This window comes from Orycteropus afer, unplaced genomic scaffold, assembly GCF_000298275.1.
Source record: "Orycteropus afer afer isolate SDZICR_OR568_19922 unplaced genomic scaffold, OryAfe1.0 scaffold00001, whole genome shotgun sequence".
NCBI lineage: Eukaryota > Metazoa > Chordata > Mammalia > Tubulidentata > Orycteropodidae > Orycteropus > Orycteropus afer.
The window spans coordinates 2,169,537-2,173,525 of NW_006921588.1; the positions used below are offsets into that span (position 1 = coordinate 2,169,537).

General features: G+C 33.4%; 1 pseudogene; it reads left to right on the top strand.

Annotated features, from left to right (window-relative positions):
• Positions 1-3,989, top strand: part of LOC103204494 — a 28,109-nt pseudogene that overhangs the window by 1,119 nt on the left and 23,001 nt on the right.

Consider the following 3,989-nt stretch of genomic DNA (forward strand, 5'->3'; position numbering starts at 1 on the left):
TGGCAGGCTGCTGAGCAATGACATGGCTACATGCAGGGTCCAAGCTTGCCATAGGCTAGAGACCGTTCCCAAGGCTTCTCCTTATATACAGGAAGCAGACTACATCCCAATGGCAGTTACTCAGCTGCTTGTGGTAGATCCTACTATGGAGTTGATTACCAATCTCATCATGGGGAATACTACATCCAGCTGCCTAGCCACTCAATCAGGCCTAGCCAAGTTGACACACAAACATAACTATCACATTCACCAACACGACAATGCAAATGCGTCAATTCTTCTTCAGTCTTCCTTATTCGTATTCCACCAAGTTGAGGAGGAGACACATAATCAAAACTTTCACATCATCACTTGTGTACTTCTTCACTGGGGCGATAGCTTTGACATTGCTGGGCTATCAATCCAATGCAATACACAGACTCACAGCTATGCCTACATTAAAACACAAAAATGAAAAAAAAATAAGTAATGAAAGCGTAGTGTACTGGACATGCCCAATGTAGTAGTGATTCTTTCTACTAGGTATGGATATCTCCCAGCATCATTTTGCCCATTTTAAAATGAATGTTTGAAAATATTTTATTATTTTTTAATATAGTAGAGAGCACTTTAAGAATGTAACATACAAAATACTAATTGAAAATTTTTCAGATTCCTTGTTAACATATTAAACTGACTTAATTTTTTCATAATTTTCCTTTATAATAGGTCAGTGGTGGTATGATTCACACAAACTTCAGAATACTAGCTAATGATTGAGCAGTGCTGATGGCAGCAGTGGAGAGGAGGAAATGCTGAGTCTGGAGCACTTGGCAGCCACTGTCTCTCTTCCTACGGCCATTGGCCAACTCCCAGAAGTCAAATCCTAAGCATATTGTATCTGCCCAGGCCCCTTCTTGTCCTGTCTTCAAGCCTCGCTTCATGGGCTGCACTCTGCAGTCCACAGGTCCTATTTGTCAAAGAATCTCACCCTTTGTTTAATGCTCTGCTCTCACTGTCATGAAATCTCTAAATTTTGACCACAAGGCTTACATTTTCCTTTTACATGGTACCCCACTTACTGTGTGGCTCACCCTGTGCATCGGTCAAAATCTCCGATAGGCCAGAGAATCAGGAGTCCAATCTCAGAAAAGTCACATTTTCAGGAAACAAAATAGCAGATTCCATCAAAGGACAAAATAGTCTCTCTATATAAAAAGAGAAAAGTAAAAGTATTTTAGCAGAAGAAAGAACAGAATCCTATACATTTGGTCATTGCTATTACATCTCCCAAAGAAGACAAAATCTTCAGCATCTGTCAAAGGCCATTTGGAAACCAATACCTTAAAGTCTGTCCCAAGGAATACAGAAAAATTAATATCCAGAGACTAGTTACTCTTAACCTTGTTGTTGTTGTTGTTGTTATGTACCGTCGAGTCAATATGTGAAAATTCTTGTCACTCTTAACCTAGCAACAAGAATTTTCACATATTTCATTAAATAGACCATTTGTTGCATGACCTTTTAAAGTTATTATTATTTTAGAAAGTGTGGGGGTGTGTGTCTTTTCCCAATATGGCAAACAAAAGAGACTAAATGTGCTTATATTACATAGCATAGTGACCAGTTAGTGGTTACTTCCTCTATAACATTCATTATGCTAAAATCTTCTTCTAATTCTGTCATTTAATCCTCATAAAACTGAAGCTCAGAGAAGGATTCCACTCAGTCAGTATGTTACACAGCTAAGAAGTGGAAGCCACAGAATTTTAATACAGACTGTCAGTCTCCAAAGTCCTTGAACGAAACCTCAATAAAATACCAAAAATTATAATGTTTGAAAATGCTTAGAACTTCTTTTTCTTAATGAATATCTGTAGTAAAATTAGGGATAACTAAATAAAGACCATTGTAGTGAGTGAGTAGAAAGGAGAGTTAATTTGAAACATGCAAGAGTTCGAGAGGAGTCACTAGAAAAGGAAAGTGTCATTGATGTCAAGCTAACATTTAACTCATATAGTTTGTCTTTGAAAGCAATTCTTATTGATTTGTAAGAAGAAGAAATGCTAAATAAATATTTCAGAAATTTGGTTTGGATCCAATGTTTGTTGGTTTGCATGAGTTCAATAGAACAGAAAAAGAGATTAGAAAGAAATAAAAGGATATTGAAATGTCAGTGATGAAAATATATGAGGCAATTCCACAACTGGACTCTTTATATAATGCAGAAGAGTGAATTTGCATGTGAAAACTGACTTTTCGGGTATATAAATATTTTCTTCTGCAAAACTCCATCACCAAAAATAACTCCCTATTGAAATCATTATGATTCTGGGAATTGGGCAAGTCAAATCACTTAGAATTCATTTTCCTGGGTTCTTTAACAAGGAAATAATCAATTCATTTCAAGAAAACAAACCACTTCATGGTTGGCACCATCTGCATCATCAAATGAGTCGCTGAACTATTACTAGTCCTGCCTCCTTTGAAAATTACAAAAAAAAAAAAAAAAGATACTATGCAAAGGGATTAAATGGGCAAATTATATATAAACAGACATTTTTCAAGCAAGGACAAACAAATCATAAAATATCATTAATTTTCCTAATACATGCAAAAGAAAATAACAATAAAATACAATTTTTTACCCCCTAAATAGGCAAAGTTTTTGCTTGCCTGCTGCATTATTTTTGAAAATACACAAAGACGAAGCAAATGTAGTCAAGCATCTATTTTTATATAGAATTAGAGAAGTAAAATTTTGTTCAATCTCTGATACAAAACTATTTTGCAATGTGTAATAAAATACCTTAAAATACATATTGTCTTTGAATTAATAAATGTATTTCTTTGTATCTATCTTTATGAAATAATAAAGTATTAGAGAAAAAATATAATGTGAAAGTATTAGTGATGTTATGCTTTTTTTGGGGGAAAATCAAATTCTATCATTAGAGAAAGACTTAAGTAATTATAACACATATTATGACACACTAATACAAGAAATGTAGTGACTGAAATTATTTTCACAGTTTTTCAATTGATGTGAGAAACCATCTTTAAGATGTAAATAGTGGAAAAAAAAGCTGTAATATCACATTTAAATATCCTTTCCTTTCAATGATGTATAAAAATGTATATAGGTATAAAAGTGTAATTAAACTACACTAACAATATAAATTCTAGTAGCTTCATAAATAAAATATTACATAGCAGTGAAAATGAATGACCACAAGGCACACATATCAACATAAACTTTATTAACACAAAATTGAGATAAAAAAGCAAGTCCAGAAAAATACAATTTTGTGTCATGTATATAAAGAAATATTCATCATTACTGTTACCATTATCATTTTCCTACTGAAGAAGTAACTACATAGTCTAAACTCACAACTCTATGGAAAAAAATGGGAAATAGTTCATAAGTTTTAAGGGTCATTGTAAACATGTAACAATATGTATTATATCTTTTTCTAGAGATATTCAGAGAAAAGAAGTAACATTGAATGTACCTTTACCTCAAGGCAGTGGAATTTCCTAAATATTATTCATAAAGTCATTTTAAACTTGTCAATTAATATAATTAGTACAATTCTATACACCATATTATAATGTAATGTGTGTGTATGTGTGTATGTGTGTGTGCAATGAAATTCAGATGTCAAAATATAGGATGGAATGGCATTAGAGAACCATATTATAGGAAAACTTTGGAGTTGTTTATAGATTACAAAGTCATACTACAGTATAATTGAAGGTAATTTGGGCATCAGTAAATTATTAGTCCAACACTGTATATCATAGAAGCAGAAACTGGAAGTTAGAACATAAGTACTTTACAAAGTCACAAAGAGCCATGGGATGAAATATCTTAAACTTATTCATGCCAAACCAAACCAAATGCACTGCCATCAAGTCAGATCCAACTCATAGCAGCAATCCCTCCTTGGGTTTCCGAGGCAGTATCACTAGCATAGTGCCTAAGGCACTTGACTGCTAACCAGAAG